Source organism: Calonectris borealis, chromosome 10 (genome assembly GCF_964195595.1).
Source record: "Calonectris borealis chromosome 10, bCalBor7.hap1.2, whole genome shotgun sequence".
NCBI lineage: Eukaryota > Metazoa > Chordata > Aves > Procellariiformes > Procellariidae > Calonectris > Calonectris borealis.
Window position 1 is genome coordinate 23181043 of NC_134321.1, and position 19898 is coordinate 23200940.

Here is a 19898-nt window from a genome sequence, read left to right on the forward strand (position 1 = left end):
AGCACAGCTCCTTGCTAGGCATAGAATAATTTCCGTAAAAATCTATATAAAGCATGTGCTTTGAATGTGAGTGTAGAGTTGCTGAAATGAGTACCTTAGAATTTGCTGAAGCTAAGGGAAGTGAATAAAAATATTAAAGTAATGGGAACATATTTTGGGAAGTGATGACCGAATAGGAATAAAATAGAGAATGTAAAACCGATGTGATGTTTTAAAATGAGATTTTCTAGTCAGGATTCAAATATCTATTACATGCAGCTTTAATAAAGTTTATGCCCTCACAGCGCTATATAAATCTAGAGCAGAAGACAGACTTAATCCCATTAAATATTTGTCAGGGATTTAATGTAGTCGATAATATAACAAGTGCTATTGGACCTGGTATTACAGTTATCCTTTTTTTACCGAACACCAATGCCCATGACGTGAGATAGGACTCAGTGATTGGACTTTATATTTCTTTGAATTTATCACGGTCAGATGTTAAAGCTGCTATTGTTTTCTCAGCTCTTTTTATCTATTAACTCTAAAGCTAGCTTTATTTCCTTATTACAGAGGTGTCCAGTGGAAATGCTGTAACAGGAATATTTCTATAACCTTCCTTTTAACAGAAATGTGGCAAATTGACCTACTGATTCTGTATGTTTTTTTCCTATTCAAGAGCAGAATATCATCATCAGCTTCCACAGAGTCAAAAGGCTGCTGCCAAAACCAACTTCCTTTGCTAAGATAGGGACATATACTGGTTCTGCAGTCCATTTCAGTCAAAATGTCAAAACTGTTAGCTCCATGGCTGAAGTGAACAATGCATAGTTTGTGGTTTCACCGCAATTTATTTGATGAATATGAACATATGTAAAATGAGTATTTCCAACATGTGGCAACTCATAAAACTTTTTTTTACTCGTGCATAGTAAAGTTATTTTTGAGAACTTTTAATGCTGTGTTTTGTAGCCACTCATCAGGTGATGTTTTCTGTATAACAATGGAAGGAAGTAAAATAAAAAATGTGTTATCATAAACTAAAAGTGTTTTGGAAATTCATGCCAGGTTTCATATGAAGATAAATCATATCCAGACTGTCAAAGCATGCATTTTCCACTGACAAGCTATCAGCATCCCATGAAATAGTGAAACTACTCGTATCTGTTAAAAGTAAAACCACATTTATCAGTTCATTATCTATAGATTTAGGTCAGCCTTTCCAGGATTTCCAGTTGTAATATGAAGAGTCAAAGTAAAACCAACACAGAAAAGCTAATTCACTCTCCAGCAAGGCAAGAAACACACAGTATGACATAGGAAAGCCCACTTTTCCTGTTTTTTAAGGAAGAAGATGGAATTTTGCTTTCTTCCCTGTCTTTGGCACCACATTTGAACTACAGTATCTGGAGAGGAAGGATGTTCTGAGACTCAGGACGCCTGGGTTCAAGTCCCCACAGCTTCCTGAATGATGAATAAATGAATAAAATTGTTATTTCCTTTCTGGAGTGGGGCACTTGGAGACATGGAAGTCATAGCTAAGCAGAGATCATCTGGTAGGGTCAAGTCTTCATGATGCCTCCATGGCTGCTTTAATGCCAAACTGTGTCATGCTCCCTGATGCATGAGAATGAAGTTCCTGCATAGCTGTCTCTGGGGGGCTCGTTTTTCACAAAAACTATTTGGACAAAGACATGATTAGAAATTCTGAAAACATACCAGATCTATGGTACTATACTTGCTGCCCTGCTCACTGATTTCTGGTCTTGGCTTTCCCCAAAGGTCACTTAAACTTTTTACTTAAGCAATTCCTATCTGAATTTCATGTAGAGCTAATGGCAAATATCCCCCCACACATACCTAATGGCTCCAAATCCATTACTTTTCTCCTGATCCTAAACATTTTCCTTCTTCACAACAGGATGAAGCTGAGACTTCAATATTTTTCATGGTGAGTGGGGTGGGAGAGAAAGAGGGCATTCCCAAGGAATGTCATGGAATTTGGGTCATTCTTTTCAAAGAAAAAAGATTCAACTTTAATTTACACTCTGAGTTGAATCAGGATCTTGCACATGGCCATAAGTATAGCATATTTATGTCTAAATGTAGTCCCTCCGCTCCAGTGAAAATTGTGGATATTTCATTACACAATGAACATTTATCTAAATTCTCATAGTGAAAGATAGATAATCACATGAGAACTGCATGTATGATATTAGACTGCTTATATGGGATGTAAGTACATGATGTTTAAGTCTCTGGTGTGAATTCACAGATACAGGTTGGGTCTTTTCTATCACAAATCATTGCAGATGAAAGTCTCCATATTCTGATTCTTAATGACATCTCACTTTTCCTTCTCTTCAAGTTGGTCAGGAATTTAGTTGATGAGTTCTCAAAAGGTATCGATTTTTTCTAAACACCTGCTTCTCCCAAGAAGTATAAATGAAGGTGCTAGTGCTCAGCCCTCCTGAATTCAGGACAGAATATTTTCAAAGCCTATGAGAACCAATATTCTGAAATGCCTCAAACAGTATCTACCACTGTTTTTCAGCTATAGCTGAAAAAGAAAATAGGCAGTGAGAGATATCAGAATTGAAGAAGGATGGGGAACACAAAGGGTGAAAATAGGAATAATTACAGTAACGCTATTTTAAAATCTGACTTCTCTTTAGCTGTGAATATAAATACACACTGCATAAAATTGCTTTTGTCAGATTAATATTAGTGCCACAGGTAGTATTCTTTCCTACTACCAGGTGTTTCTGAGATATTGAATTTAAAGCTCTAACTGGTTCTTCACAATCCAGCAGATTTCATCTGACATGTTTAGTTTTGGAACAAACAAATCCAAAACTTCCTGCTAGTGATATTTTCACTCCCTTGCTATCATTTATTTTCAATAAAAATTAGAGTTGCTACTTTATCATGTAGAACACCCAAAGAACAGCAGGATCTTTGAAATCATGCTACTGGTGTGAAAAAATAATAAGAAAATATTGTAACAGTATAACACACTGTTCTCAGATCAACATTGGGACATGCCACAAGATTTGTGATTTGGTCCTTTAGGTCCATTCAAGAGCACAGAACAGATGACAAGCAGGCATACTGCCTTGAAAAATATATTTCTTTCATACAGCAGTATGAAAAGTTGTGTTCATCCATAAAAGCTTTTTAATTAGAAGTACTTTTTTTTATTTGCATGGATCTAAAATTAGCAGAATATTGAGGATAGGGAGTATTATAGACTCAGACATTCCCACCATATAAATGTTATTTGTTGCCAGAGGCATAAACTTACAGTTGCCAGGAATGTGATAAGAAAGTTGAATTCACAAGACCAACACTTGCAACAAAACAAGCAGCCAGTATCTACATATACTGCTTAAGTCAAGGTGCTTTATTATGCATACCATATGCATGCAATAAATAAATGTGCATATCACCAAAACCCTACCTCCTTGTTCAACAATTAGATATATAATTCTAAAATTGTTTAATTCAGAATCAGAAAGTTTAATAAGATCTTGGATTCTTCCCATTCCCTATTGTTTTTAGTGATCCATATTTTGATATTTCGTTTTTCCTGATTTTTGTTTTTACTTCCTTTCTGGGTGATATTTGAGAAGATCCCTGCCCTACTGAAGACTGAGTTAGATAACTGTATTCAGTAAAATCTTGATCTAGCTCTTTGGTCTCTGGGAAGCATAACCCTGATTCCTTAATCTTTGCTCCTGTAGCATCATCTAAGTGTAGTAGACTCAGAGGAGTCACTTATGGCCCTTAAGACCATCTTTTACTGAGATCTCTGAAAAGGACTACTTGAATCTGAATCAACAGTCTTATTTACTAGCACAACTCTTCACAGAAATGAAAGCCCGGAAAGCAAGAGAATTTCACTGTTGAGACCAAAATGTTTGTGCATTCTTTCAGTTGGAAAACATGAGTTTTACTAGAAGAAACAATTTCTACTGGAATAAATACGATCAGTTTGTAGAACAATGTTGAATACACTCAAACTACAGTCTGCAAGAAGAAAACGTTACTAGTCTGATTGTAGAAGTTGAACTTGGAAAGTATTTGCTCAGCTGTAACACACTTTTCTAAAAGTAATATGTAAATAATAATCAAGACAGAGAGCATGCTGGCTGCCATGGAAATGAAGATATATCACAGCATTTTGACTACATAGCTTCACTCATGTAGAGAAACAGGCTGGAATAAGAGGAATTTTTAATGGATATGAACATTGTTTACAGTAATCAATTTAAAAGAAAGGGCATTGGGATTACAGTGTGACAGTGTCTCCTGGTACCCAAAGGGTAGCCAGCCCCTATGGGAGAATAGGCAAGTGAGAGGCATGATCTATAAATCCCATGAGACATGGTGATAGAATTTCAGAACAGCAACGTCTAGGTGTAGCTTTTTCAATCAAAAATTAATATTTTTAATGACTTCAATAAAAATTAAATTCCTATGAAGAAAGAAACTTTTCCATCTCTCAACTCACTGTATGGTATAAACAAGATATACTTTTTGAAATATCTATTTCCCAATCTATGAAATGCCTATGTACTGAAAAAGACAATTAAGAAACATAATTAATACTTACAAGGGTTATAAAAGGCATTGAATTAATTTGAACTTCAATCTCACATTTCAGCAAATGTTGTCAAAAAGCTTGGATAGCTACAAAGGAAAAATTCTTGGACAAAAGGTGACAAACTCATGATAAGTATCATCATTAAACCCAAACGTGTCACAAATTGGCAAGACAAGAAAATCCATGAAAACTCAAGTGAAAGGGAAATAGCTTTTTGTAGCTATTTTAATAGTTTAATAATAGTTTAATAACAAGCTGTCTATCATAACAGTTCCTTTATTAAAAAAAAATCTCAAAAATATGAAGATCCCAAGAAAGCCACTGCTTGCTTATATGCCTAAAGTGGACTATTGGGAGCACTGTGTAATGCATTGTGATATTTTACAGCTAGAACAGCCTCACTCTTGCTAGCAGAGAGCAGTGGGAGGTTCAGGACTGGACACACTCGCGTTGTTGGTTAGAATTATAACTTGCGGAAAAAAGCAATTTAACCCTAGAGATAAAAATGGCATTTTGCCTCCCAAGACAGACATTATGTCTAAGGAGTCAGGAAGAATCCAAGGAAAGACAAAACCATATATATGATCATATAAAGTCCTGAAAGCACAAATTATACCAGATGCATATAAATTAATAATATTAATTAGATGAGACATTCTTTAATAACAGAGATAACACTATTAGTGTAATTACTGACCGCCCGGTCAGGTACTGGGAAAGAATGAAACACATTATATTTCCAGATAAAGCCGAAATAAGTCTTAATTTCAAGTTCTTTCCAACTTAATGAACTGTCTACTGACTCACTATGAATGGGTCTAATGCAGCATCTACATTCTGGTATCAATGCTCTATTTTAAACACCAATAATCAGACAACTCTTCTACTGGCTGTGAGGCAGAGTCAAGAAATTCACAGTGGTCTCCTTGCCAATGCTGGACCTTAGATTTAAGAAGTTTCTTCCTAGGACTTTAAATAACCTTACTGACCAAAGCACCAAAAAGTGATGCTGCTGCAGCTTTTCATCCCAGTATACACATTATTTCCCTTTCTCTGTATCAGAGGCTCCTTCTTCCACAGCAAGCAATTAGAGGCACCCCCTTACTGAAATTTTATTAAAATCCAGTATAATCATATTCAGTAGCAACAACAGATAAGTAGAACAATATGTGCAGATATGTGTACACTGAAACAACAATTATAGGCTTCAAGCTGGTGGGGTAGATGGCAATGGGTAAAGGCAAATTAGGCTCCTACCACCTGTAGGGAGGATCAGCAAGGACAAATGGAAATAGAGGTCAATGTTCCCAACACGTTCTTCTAAAATTCTTTCATTGTGACACCTTTACTGCTTTACTCCCACTCCCTCTAAGCTTGGGTCCTCTCTTTCATGTTTGATGAGATATCCTTTATGGTCATGTCCTAGATTTCCCAGTACTCTCTGTTCCAGTCATAATTGTTATGGAACAGTTACAACTAAAAAAGAATTTGCACCTTAGAACAACAAATTGCATTCAGTGCATGCTCTCTGTGAAGCACAACTCATATTCAACATATTTATACATTTACATTTTTGTTATTGATATTATGGGTCATCATTTTTTATTGTTACTGTTTTTAATACATCGCTTTCAATCTTTATGAATTAGGTGGGTTTTAGATGTCTATCAAGTTTTGAGTTCATATGCGGTGGGCCACAGTAGTTGTGTTTAATTCTCTTCATAACTTGTCACTGATAAACTGCCCACGTTAGTAATAACTTACAGTCTCTGCCATGGTTGGCAGATTTTCTCTTGCTCTATGTATTATTTGTTATCAAAGAAAACTGCAAATTTTTCCAGGTGACAAAGCTTGTAGAACAAATCCGTCTTTTCCATTCTGGAGCAAAAGTACTTCTCTTTCCTGACTTGTTCTGACTTAGATGCAGTAATCTGTTGCGCGAAAGAACAGAGCAGTATAAGGAAGGTGAAGTGATACAGAGGTATGGTGGGAAATGATTTATGCCGGTGAAGCTTTCTTACACATGTTCAGTGCTGCCCCAGTTTGTACTTGCAACAAGCATCTGTTACACCTGTCATCCCCATATATCTCCTTCCAATTCTGAAATAATCTTTCAAAGACCTGTTTGCAATTATGAGCAGCATTTCATAGATGTCGTCCTAGTTGTATGTGCTACTGACTTCATGCCTTTGTGGACTAACGCCTGCTGCCTTGTATCACCTGTTTGCTGAGCATAAGTCCTTAGGTCTTATCCCAGCACAGTGGCAAAGATACCAGCAACTGGGCGGTGGCAGCTATCTTTATTCAATTCAGACAGCATTACTCCCAGTTATTTTTCCTTATTCATATTACCATATGCCTAGGAATCCTCCTTGCAGACTAGATGCCACTGTGCAACATGCTGTACAAACAGTATAAAATGAAGACTTTCTGTCATGGACAACTGCAATAAGCTCAAATAAAACTAAAGAGACAAAGTGATGCCCTCTAGAAAGAAATCTGGCAGAAAACATTATTGCAACATCAAAAAAACATAGTTAAAGGGTATGCAAACCTTGGAGGGGAGGGTGGGTAGGAAAGTAATCTCAAATCCTTTCTTTTGGGTCAAGTAGCTGCAGACACTGAGGATGCTTTGATTCAATAAGAAAAGTAATCCTCTTTCTACTTCTCTCACTGTCATCTTGTGGAAACCATACACTGAGTTTTGTACCTGTCTCTATATGCTTCATATATAAGATAATGAAAAACTGACAACCGATTTTTTTAATGCAGAAAAACGCTGAGAATGTGTTCATTTGTCACTGCATCAGAAACTAATTCAGAAAGGCTTTCAAAAGTACAAACACAGAACCCTTTATTTTGAACTATCTCCCAATACATGTGGCTCTCTAGTACATAAACACTTATCAGCATTCAGATCTTCTCTCAAGCAGATGAAAGGATTACCAATAGCAGTGATAGGCACTTCAGAAATCCAAGGATACTTTAAAGAACTGGGATACCTTGAAGAAGTAGTAAAGAAGGATCCATTTCATTCCTGGTTTGTAAAGGATTAATAAAATATGCTTGAATAGTCAAGTGTAACAGTTAAAAGATCATTTTAACACACTTATCAATGTATTTATAATCATCTGCAGTCCTACTCTCATCTATTACATGCTAATAGATGCTTTGAATTTGTCATTCAGTGATTGAGAATTCTGACATGCTTCATTTCCCTGGCTCAATTTCTTCTAGGAAATTGTAGTCTTTGACAGAAAGTGCTCTACAAAAGCTAACTATTACTTCATAAAAGTACCCTTAGTTTCCACCACTTTCTGAATAGAGTTTGGAAACTTTTCATTCTTAAAACATAAAGCAGATGCCTTCAGATTTTTACATTTATTTGTTACATTATTTAATGAATTACAGCAGAAAAGCAAGAAGAAGCTGGCTCAGAATACATTTTTACCACCAGTTACTTATGTTATCCAGTCTTCATTCATGTAAGAATGCCTATAAAGAAATCCACGTAGTCAAATAAGTCCTTCTCTTACCACATAGGCTAATCTCCCTGTTTTTGCAGTCAAGTAGAACCTCCTCAAGAACATGTTGATTTAAAAAAAAAAGTTTGAATTATCCAGTGTGCTTAGCCTGCTGTTACCAATTCTATTATGTTTTTTTATTCATGATTCCTGACCTCTTGTGGTATAAGTCCACTATAGTTTGCTTCAGATATTTTGGATTTTAATTCCTCTCTAAAAGAATATAGTGAACAACTAAATTAGAACTTGAAAATAAGCAGTAGTGGAAGAAGTAGAAGTAGACCATATTATCAATATATTGCAATGGGATGAGGAAGGTATGGTGTAAAACCTGCTATTATTATACACTGATTTCAGTTTGTCATCAAACTGGATGCAGAGCAAAAAAATATCCCGCTCAAACTGGGATCAGGAAGCACAGAGCAAGTCTTCATATTTTGAGATTTACAGTGGTAAAATGATTCAACACACCTCTCTTTCTAAAGATTTTTATAACGGATTATGACATTAACATGCATGATCCATACTAAAGGTAATAGTAGCACATCAGCTAATTTCCTTCGGTAAAAATGCCAGGTTGCACTATCTGCAACTTTTAGGATTGAAACCTTAATTCTCCATTCCTTCTGCACCAAATAATCACAGAGCATTTATCAGAAGCTGTGCAATATTTTTATCACAAAGGGTAATAAAGAACAAAGAAAGTAAACTTGGCAGATCACAGCAAAAGTGATGATGCCCCAGTGGTGAACAGGAAACAAACTGGGAGAGGAGTTGGTTAATCAGGATGTGAAGACCTTTGTTTGTCATGCCATTAACCTTTGCACTGTTTATGGCCTCTGGTGGCAAAAGCCTGTTAAATTAATTTCTCATTTAAATTTTAAATTCTGTTATATACCTGAAGTTATTAAATGCAATTCAGTTTAACCTAAAGCACTTGACTAGAAAGTCTGCATGAAATCAAATCTGTATTTACACTGTTGTCCTCCCACCTCATAAAATAAAAACTCCAAAGGGAGAAGGGAACTTTTCCTCTATTTAACAACATCCTGAATTTTAAAATAGTTAAGCTATCCTCCATTTCCTATATAATCATTGATACTAAGTGACTTTATGCTTATACATCCTGAACACAAACTGATTCCTATACTCTTATTAAAATAAAGATTTTGAAGGTATTTTGCTATGGAATTGCAACAACTATGGCTTCTTGTTGTGTATAAGTTGATTAATTGGTGATAGGACTTACAAGGATTCTCTGTTCTTGTTTCATAGTTGCATATTTATTGCATTATATTCAACAGCTGTTTAAATCACTCCTTGAAGCGGGGACCAGAATCAAAGTCACTGGCCTGATCCTTACACCAGTGATTTAACATCATCCTCTTCTTCAGCTCATTGAACTCGAATTCCTTTACGGAAGAGTGGCATTTCTATGAACAGATGATGGAGCAAAAAACTAAGTTTGTCTCAAAATAGACCTTCCTGCCTCTTAGACTCTCTCGAATCAAGTCCTAAGTGTGAGCTTTGTGACAGTATTATTCATGCTATGGTTCATAATATTCTAAACGATCATCTATGAAATGACTGCCCTTTTTTTTTTATTGATCACTTTCTCCCTTTCTTTGGTTAGTGCCCACTGACAAGTGTAGCCAAAACCTGCCTGTCAGGAGCTGTCAGTGATTCATTAAAATATTTGTAATTACAACAATAAAATTGTAATTCTGTAAAATCATTACAATTCTTTTTTTTAGTTAATAAGTATTTAATGGACAAGAGAAGAACAGTGGATGCCATTTACCTCGACTTTAGCAAGGCTTTCAACACTGTCACCCACAATATTCTTGTTTCCAAGTTGGGACAATAAGGACTGGATGGCTGGACAGCTAGATGAATAAAAAATGTTTGGATGATCAGGCTAAGATAGTGGTTAACAGGTCATATTCTACCTGGAGACCTGTTACAAGCGGAGTTCCTCAGGGGTCTGTGTTAACATCTTTCCTGTTTAACATTTTTATCAAGATACGAGAGAGGTGATGGGGTGCACTCTCGTCAGGTTTGCATATGACACCAAATAGGGGAAAACCTGCTGCTATGCTCTAGGGCGAGATTATCATTCAGAGGAATCTAGATAGGCTGAAAGAATGAGCTTTAGGAACTTCACATTTTTAATTAATGAATTTTGTAAAGTCCTGCATCAGGGAAGAAGAACCCCCTGAAACCTACAGGCTGGGGACCAAGTGATTGGGGAGCAGCTCTGCAGAGAAGGCCTGGATGTTCAGTTGAACAGCAAGCTGAACGGGGGCCAGCAGCATGCCCTGGCAGCGGAGGAGGACAGCATCCGGGCTGTACTGACGGGAGCAAAGCCAGTAGATTGAAGGGAGTGATTATTCACTTCTACTCACCATTCATTAGACCACATCTAGAATAATGTCTCCAGTTTGGGGCTTCGCAATACAGGAAAGACATTCAAAATGGGAGTGAATTAAGCAGGGGGCCAGCTAAGATGGTTGGGAGCTGAAGCACTTCCCCCTGTAATGAGAGGCTGAGGGAATTGGACTTGGTCAGCCTGAAGGAGATGATAGGATTTGGGGAACTTAAGAGCAGCTTTCCAATACCTATGAGGAGGTTATCGGGAAGATGGAGCCAGACTCTCCACAGCAGTGCTCGGTGGGAAGACAGGAGGCAATGGGCATAAGCTAAAGCAAGAGAGGCTCAGACTGGACATAAGAAAAAACTTTCTCACCACGAGGACAGTCAATGATTGGATGAGGTTGTCCAGAAAGGTTATGTTTTCTCTGTCTTCAACTAGATGGCCTGCTGAGGCCCTTTTCAGCCTGAATTTTCCTATCTATTTCCTAGCTATCTGCTGCCTATTGTGTTATAATCAGGCCTCTTTCTTTTTGAGAGGGGAAGGCCTGTGAAACCTGGATGGACACTTTTGACACTTAATCCTAGTGATAGGCAGGATTTGACATCATTGCCATGTCCTATTGTTTAGCTGAGACATCTCCCAGTCACCATACTATTTACTGTGATGCACAAACTGTCCCCATACCAGGAACAGAACTGCTAACATTTTGGTTTGTGGAGCCAAATAGGAATTTAACAGTGCAACACTGACTATCACAATGCCTGGATCCATTTGTAGCTCCAGTTGTTATTTACAGTATTTAAAAAAAAAAAAATTTCTCCCCTGACACCAGTCTATCAAAGCTAGCAATCACATCAGTGCAATACAGACTGGTTGTAGGCATTGTAACCTCTGCAAAAACTAGATTTGAAAGATGAAGCGACATTGTTTGAAATCCCTATTTCATACCTTCCACTTCTACAATCCCTTGATAGAGTACTGTATCAAAAGTATAAACTCTTCTAAAAAATTCTTAAGGCAGTAGTGGTTGGAGAAGTAATTCTCAAGAAAGCTCTGAAAAACTATTCCTGCAATTTGACCCCCAAAATACTAAGTCTCTGTCTGCCTTGTCACAACTTCCACAAAGCGCCAATATATAGCATATATATAGAATGTCTATTTTCCTCTACAATACTTTAATATTTACCTCAAATCTGAACTAGTATCAGCATATGCAGCTGTTTGAAAGCAGAGCAGTGTTATTTTCAGAGAAGCAGCATAAAAGAACAGGGGCAAACCCTCTGAAACCGAGTTTTCTACTTGGCCCACAATCACAGGAAGGTACTGAATCATTCCGTGGTTGAAAATCTCACTCTGAAGCAAGCCAAAGAGCATAAAGATGGCACATTTTAAATAGAATTTCATTTTCTCATAGGGTACAAGCGCATCCTACGTGAACATATGTTTGTTCTCATTCAGTACAAACAGAAACCTCAGCCCAACTTAATCTCCTTTCTCTGTCATATCTACAGTCTCATGAACTAGCCTGCAGTGCGGCTAGCTTTTCTCTGCACTGTAGCTAGTTTTTGTTAGGCATGCGTGAAGGGATTCCTTTAAAGGAAGACTTGCCCTAGCAAGTGTGCAACATAGAGCAAGTCTCTGGGAATGGAGAAGAGCGGGTTCCACAATGAATGCTCATGTGATTGAGAATTTGGGGCCAGCTTCCCAGTTTGTAAAATGCTTTGGATCTTTTTTACATAAAACATGACTATGCCGAAAACTGGTGCTCAGAAGCAGGTGTTTAGAATAATCTCCATAACTCCAGCGTATTTTTAATACAATACAAAAGATAGCTTAAAATGAGCTTAGCACAGCACTTGCAGGGGGGAAAAAACCCCACAACACAAAACAAAAACAGGAACTGGCATAATTTCAGCTTTCTATCATCTTGGCTCTTTACAGTAAGAGAGCAGTGTGGCCAGCTGCCAGTTCTCTCAGCAGAGAACAACATATGAAAAACTCTGAACTTTTCCTCGTTATGGGCAGACTTGTGTCGTCACATCAAAGTTCCCAAACCGCAAATCAGGTGTCATAGTCACAGACACAAAAAACCAGAGACAATGGTTGTTAAAATTTAGGTCCCTGTTTTGTTTTCATTTTTACAATTTGTTCCTACCCCATTCGATATGTTTTTTTAGCAAGTGACTGGTGTTTGCTACTGACTCCTATCTTCTGAAGCAACTAGCAAATGAGCAGCCCAAGACAGGAACTATAGTTTTAGAATACTCAGTGAAGCAGGTGGAGTATTTATAGCTTATACCATCATTTTCAAGAATCCTTGGACCTTCTGATGTTAGCAGGACGGCAGAGCAGGTCAGAAAGGCTATACGCTCTATTTCCTTCTAATATAGCCTTCTCTGTATACTCTCCTTTGTAACAGGAATCTTTTCTTCAATTTGCTTGTGAAGACTCAGTGCCTAAAGAACTTGAGTGTCTCATGGTAAACTTGTTTTATTAAAACTTCTACCAAAACTACCATTTGAAGGCAGAAAAATTTAACACCTTTCTTAGTTATTCTATTTCTGCTTAAAGTAGTTTGAAAGAATCCTGCTTGCCACCATGATTTCACTGTCATGACCCTACACTCACTGATGCTTGCTCTTTGGGATTGGATATTTCTGATAGGAAAAAACTGACCTTTGGCTCAAGATCATGTTTGGTGCTTTTGGAAAGTGTATCTTCTACTCTTCTACAGTTTAGGGCTATATTAAAAATCTCACTGTGTTTAGGAAGGATGCAAAACAAATATTGTGGAGATTTCCTAGTACAGTTTGTTAATTAGCATGAACATTAAGCTCACCCTGTAAGTGAAGTCAGTCTGCTGTGAAAGGAAACAGACTACCCGCTAGCAAGAGGCACACCTTCATTGAAAGAGTTTGAATGAACTGCAGGTTTGCAACAGCTGTGGATTTTGGCCCTTGCTTTTGAAATACTACTTGACCATCTTCTTATCTTTTCTTCAGTGTATGACTGACTCTCTTTTGAGATCCAATACTCAAAATTACCCTTTTAGGAGGGGTTGTTGCCCTATCTCTTTGCTTCTGCTTCTAAAGAAAACTAAGAATTATGGAATCAAATAAAAAAGTAGTAAGTAAAAGTCTCCATGGAGTGTTTGTGTTGAATTTTAAGCCCAAAATAAATTAAATAGCCAAAGAACACAGAAATTCCCTTCTGGCATCCAGCATTGATTTTCGACGTATTTATAGAAAAAGTGGAAGTGAAAAATAATGTGTACTTGGGTGTCATCCCAACATTGGAGTGGGGATGGCAGGAGAACACTTCCAGTCTTGGGATTGCAGCCCCAGGCCCCCCAGTTTAGATCTAGTCACTTTCATTTAAAAAAATCCAAAAATGAGTTTTAACTGATGTTGCTGCAACACTTTAAGATACTACTGAGCCCTGCTTATCTGCCCTGCTCTTTTGCTAGTGCTGATTTCTCCCACAGATTAGAAGGTATGCTCATCTATGTACTGAATATTCACTCAGACCACTGACAACAGTGGATTTGCTTGAAAAAATCGGCCCGTGAGTCTCTGAAGCCTAGGTATACACTACATTTTGCCAGCTTTATCTACTCCACAGGCAATGAGTGCCAGCTGAAGAGTGATTAACAGCTGGTGACATTTAATGTCTTAAATCTTCGCAGCTGTCTGCTCACTGAATGTGAATCAGCAATTTTCATTAGGGAGGATTCTACCAGTCAGAATGGATTTCCCTTCCTCTCAATACTTTCGGTCTTAACTGCTGCATTGAAGAATTTTATTTAAATTCCTTTTGGTTATTTATTTTATAGTAAGTTGTTTGATGTGCAAAAGAACAGTGTTGTAATTTTTTATATTCTTGACATTCTCTGATATGCTGCTATCAAGGCAAGCCATACATTACAAAAGATACAGTGCTCTTTTGATCTCCTTCCAATGTTTATCATTAGGAAGGTGAGATTAGTAAGAAACTTCCACAATTCTGACACACAAAAAAAATTAATCAAGACCAAAGAACACAACATTTACACCCAAAATCAAAACATAGGAAATATAAAACTCCACAAAACTATGTTAAGGAAATGTCTGGGTAAACGTCTGCAAATGAGCATGGACAGGATTATATTTTCATTTAAAATAATTAAATCTGAATCAATGAAAACATTTACATTGATTTCAGTGAGAATTTAATTAGAACTCCAGCAACTTTGGACAGGACTACAGATAATTCAGGCCAATTGGTTAATGTGCTTTACTGAAGCATATAGAATTATGTATTACAAAAATATTATTATTATCATATGCGTATGCAATATATATTATTATCTATAATTATATATTCGGTATCAGAGTGCATATCAGAACATGAAACCCACTTCCAGCTCAGAAAAAATGTTTTATTCTACTTCTAGAGGGCACAGCGAGCAAGAAAGTGTAGCTCTTTCATTTTCTAAATCTCAACTGTAAAAACAAATTCCAGGCCCTCGGTTCCAAAGCTCACAAACACTATGCTCTAAAAACAGAAAGGTAAGAGCCGTGAAAGTTTAATAATTTATATGAAATGTCTCAGTGTTTGACCAGTGTTTATGCTTATTGTACCTGAAGGAAGGAGGCATCCAGGATTTTGACAGAGTCATTGTTTTTTTAATGTGATAAGTCAAGACATTGCTGTTAAGGAAATGTCAGTGATGTGCGGTTATTAACTACAATAAAATTATAATATAAAGGGAGTTTTCTGAAGGATGGAAGTTAGAACTGTGAACAAAACACTTCAGTGGCAAGTGAAAACAGTAGGGATGCACAGCAAGAGGGGGAAAAAAAAAAAAAAAGAAATCAACACAATGGAAGTTCTGAGAAAGCAACAACATTAATAACCGGACAGTAAAAGAAGCAATTCAGGACTCAGCTCTCCTTGGTTTTCTTACTGTTAAGACGACTCCTTTTACCTTTACCAAATTTCAGAAACAAAGAAGAAAAGAGAAAGGAAAAGAAAAGAGAAGGGAAAAGAGAAAAAAGAAGAAGAGTATGCAACTGGAAACGTTAATTCTTATTCTAAATACTGGCAAAAGTCTGAACCATTTTGCAGCTGTCCACATATCATTCTGGAAGTCCATAGAAAAAAGGACCAGAACCAGGATTTGACTCTCAGCTCCATATTTAAAATGTAAACATGTCTTCTTCTAGATCCCCCCATAAATTTCATTTTCTTCCTCAAATAAGAGAAGAAAAATCAGATGGCATTACTACCATAGAGATTGTATATTATAAAACATATTGTTTTTTAAGCCTGTGGAAACAAGTCATCCAATAGACTGCTGATAACTTTAAGCACCCAAGCAATGTCACTCAGCTATTGTTATTTTTTATATCCAAAGAAATAGACAGTATCTGCAGCCCTGTATTATCTTCTAGAGTTTTTCTATCCCAAAAAGATCCCTTAGCATTAACACTTTTGTTTCTAGACTTGCTATGATTTCATGCCTTACATTATTAGAGACATTTAAGGGAAGAAAAATATGTATATACATGCAGTAAGAATTATTACTGACATCTATGACTTTTGATTGTCTTGATATAAAGAAATACTCAAATCCTAAGAAATAGTATTTTATAGTTAATTAAGTTACTGGAATAATACCTATGCTTTATGACAACTGATATGTTGTCATATTACAGTCATATTACTGTCATCTTACAGTGCTTACATTTGCTTTATGTTCCCTTCTGAAATGGGATTATATGAAATATTGTTGGTGCAGTGACCCCAGAGGTACCTTATAGTCCTAGACCACAAAAGATGTGGCATATATATGTTTATACATATAAAGATATATATGTATATATACACAGTCAGATCCTACAAATCTATTGTCTATTAATATTGCAAAACAGACATGGAAAACTTGTGTGTCTCAGTTTTGGGCCAGGTTTGCAGTTGTTCTTCCCTTTGCCCCCATCTTCCTGCAGCTTTTCTAAAGAGGCCTTTAGCTCTTTCTATGTGCTATTAAGGTTTTATTTGTTTGGTTGGTTGGTTGGTTTTTGCTTAATTTTATTTTGACTACGTTTCCAAATACAAAGCAGAAAGGAATTCCTGGGTTCAGGTCTTGTATCTCAGAGCTGTAACTCCACAGTTATAGTGCTATAAAGGAAGCAAATTACTTCGTGATTCCAGGTCACGCTGCAAAACGGGCTGCTGAACAACAGCAGAGTGTTATAAAGGAAGCCTCTCCAGCTCTACTCATTAGCTTTGTTTCCAACCTGTGGCTGTTTTAAAAGGTTAGAACAACAGGGAAATTACAGGGAGCGATAAGAATAAACTGTTATTAAGACTGGCTCTCAGCTAAATCCATTTTTTTTCTTCACTCTTTTCATTAAGATGGCAGGGGACACATTCTGCAAGAATTAGAACGTGTGGAAGGTTTATCATCATCATTGTAGCACTTTGAACTGCAGTCTGTGGGGAAAGAAGAAACTCACTGAAACAAACCCACAGTTCTGTTTTCTAATCAAAGCAAGTACCAGTTCCAGGTTGATAAATGTACTGCCATTTAATTAACAAATTAGAGCAAAGAATGACGGTGCTACACAGAAAGAAAAGCTCTTTTAAGCCTCTGCCTGAGCTGTGTGAGCATAGTGGTAGGACAGAGCACAGGAACAAAGCTCAGGGATTGGCAATTCCACATTGCTGAGGAATTCCCTCACTGATGTCTGAAATAAATCTGCTGTTCCTGTCTGAGAAACCCCTAGATTTCTAGTCAACTACTCTCATCACTTTCCTTTCTAGCCCTTTACTGAGATATTAATGCGATAACTACATTTTATTTCATCTATTATAAATGTTTTAATGTTAATAAAATAAAACTCTCCACAGAAGAATGGAAAATATTGCAAATGGGAAAATACCAAATTATGAGTAAGTGTTCAGAGAATACTGTGGGGAAAAATACATCTGGAGTTTCTGGCAGCTCAGAGTAAAGCATCTGACGGTAGACTGTGTTAAGAGAAGATCTGTACACAAGAAATAGGAAGCAATTATTCCATGTTTACTTTGTGGAGGTAAGAAAGACGTCATTTGGAGTGCTATATATATATTTTTGGCTGCATGCTTTGTAAGTAAGTAAAGATTAGAGAGGAGTGATAAATGTGGTAGAAAACAGGCACTGCTTAGAATCTTAACCAAAGTAAATAGGTTTGTTTATACTAGAAGAGAGAAGAACAAGAAAGTCAGCCTTCCAAGCATTTAGTAAAGACAATATTGATTGTTCTACATGACACTGAGGAGAATACAAGAAGTCAGCTTTAAATTGTAAAAGAGAAAATGCAAGTTGAATACTAGGCAAACCCTCCTGTCTCCAAAACCAGAAAACCCACCACTCTTCCCCACCTGTCTAACCATAAGCAGACAGAGCTAGGGATACTTTAAGATTCAAGGAAATCTGGGACATCATGTGCTGCTGCCTACTTGTGCTCATAGCATGCCCCGTGAATTCTGCCTCACTGCATGCATTACACAGTGTCCTATACGTAAGCAAGCAAGGGCACCACTTGTGAAGCCACATCTGGGAGTCACCCTTCAAACTAAAGGCTATGATTTAAGGTGTTAGTAACTGCAGCATACAGATAGGCTGCCTTCAGAGTTCTCTAGTGAATGGGTAAGCAAAGGAGACTGCAGACACTCCTTCTCTGGAGATTTTGAGAATGAGTTTAAATAAAACATCTATCAAGAACAGTCTAGGTTTACCTTATCCTCATTTGCATGGCAAGGTGGACTAAATGATCATTCATGGTCCCTATAGTCCTGGTATTTATAGATAGTCTAACCTAGATTATCTAAAATTATGATTCTGGAACCCCTAGCAGAAGTTCATGGTTCATGAAAAGGAAGATAAATGCAAATCAACAAGGAACGATAATGAAGGTTATATTACATTAATCCTAAATAAGTAGAGGAAAGGCCATGCAAAATAAGAACTTGATGTAGCAGCACTTTGGAGATCAGGCACTGCTGACACATACTTTGGCTTTAACATCCTGAAGAGGACACAAATCCTTCCTCAAATGTAATGAAAAGATATCATATAAATAGAGCCCTCATGCAATAAACACCACCTGGTTCTTTTATAGTGCTCTTCAACAGGTTTCAAAGCATTTAGTAGAGTACATCAAGTCTCACTAAGGGTGCTGGCACTATGTGGGCTAGGTATTGCACTCCAGATGCATCTGCAGAGTTTGAACTTCCTCTAACCTTAAAAAAGACACAACATACTGATTATCAGAATAATTCTGAAGTTCAAAGAAGAGCAAATACTAATCCATCTTACTAGCTTTCTAAATACCTTGTAATGAGGATCATTTGTTTCTTGCATGTTTATACAGCTGATCTGAACGCTAATCAGGAAGAGGCAGGGGATACTTTCTGCGTAATATGCAAGGCTGATGAACACAAGCGCCAGATTTTATTGGCATGGGCCACACCACAGCAACTATGAATGCTTCCTTACACTGGTGATTGCCATTGTGTGTTTGAATGGCATGCAGGGAAATGTCCTCCTTACAAATAACTTACCAAAAAGCTAAAGTAAGTTATCCCCAGAGGGCTTGTAAATTTGCCAGCAGAGCAAAAAAGCACAAAGTTAAATTGCAGTTCAACAACTTCACAGGTAATATTATTTACCAACTATTAATTTGTTTGCTATCTTGCTAACTGAACTGAATGGAGGGGGGGAATATCTTCTTGTAGATTGCAAAAAGGTTGTGCCATCTGAAGAAAAGTTATCTCTAGCCATTATTCAAATGATGCCTGTGAATAAAGCCAGTTAACACCAGTTCTTCCCTCTTTCCAGTGAGGACCCCAGCTACCCTATCACCATACGGGGGAACAGGGTAGACTCACCAGACATCTCTGCATTACTGCCTAAGACTGTGTTGCAATACCTGCATTGACACATACATGGATTCAATTCTTAACTTGCTTTGATGTAGTCTTACCTTTCACCAATTTGCCAAATCATACAATAATGCTGTGCCTTCTAGAATAGAAGACATGGCCTATATTCCTACAGTCCAAGATTTACTTCTAAAAACACTTCTAGAAACGGGATATTTAACTTTTCATATCTCAAGGTCACAGCATTTATTTTGCAACACTTTTCATCAACTGCTCTAGAATTTTACAAATATTTTTTGACATTTTCTTTATATTATCATTTCTATACAATGCTCTAAAGGCTTATTTTGTGAGATTCCAACCTGAAAGTTTTATCACCAACTTACAATGAGCGATAATTTTACCCTTCATTTAAGGTTACTTTGTCTGTGCACGTGTATTTACAATGTCCATGTGGGAAGCAAATAATTTCTGTCAGGGTCTTTTTCAGCAGCTCTCCCCACTG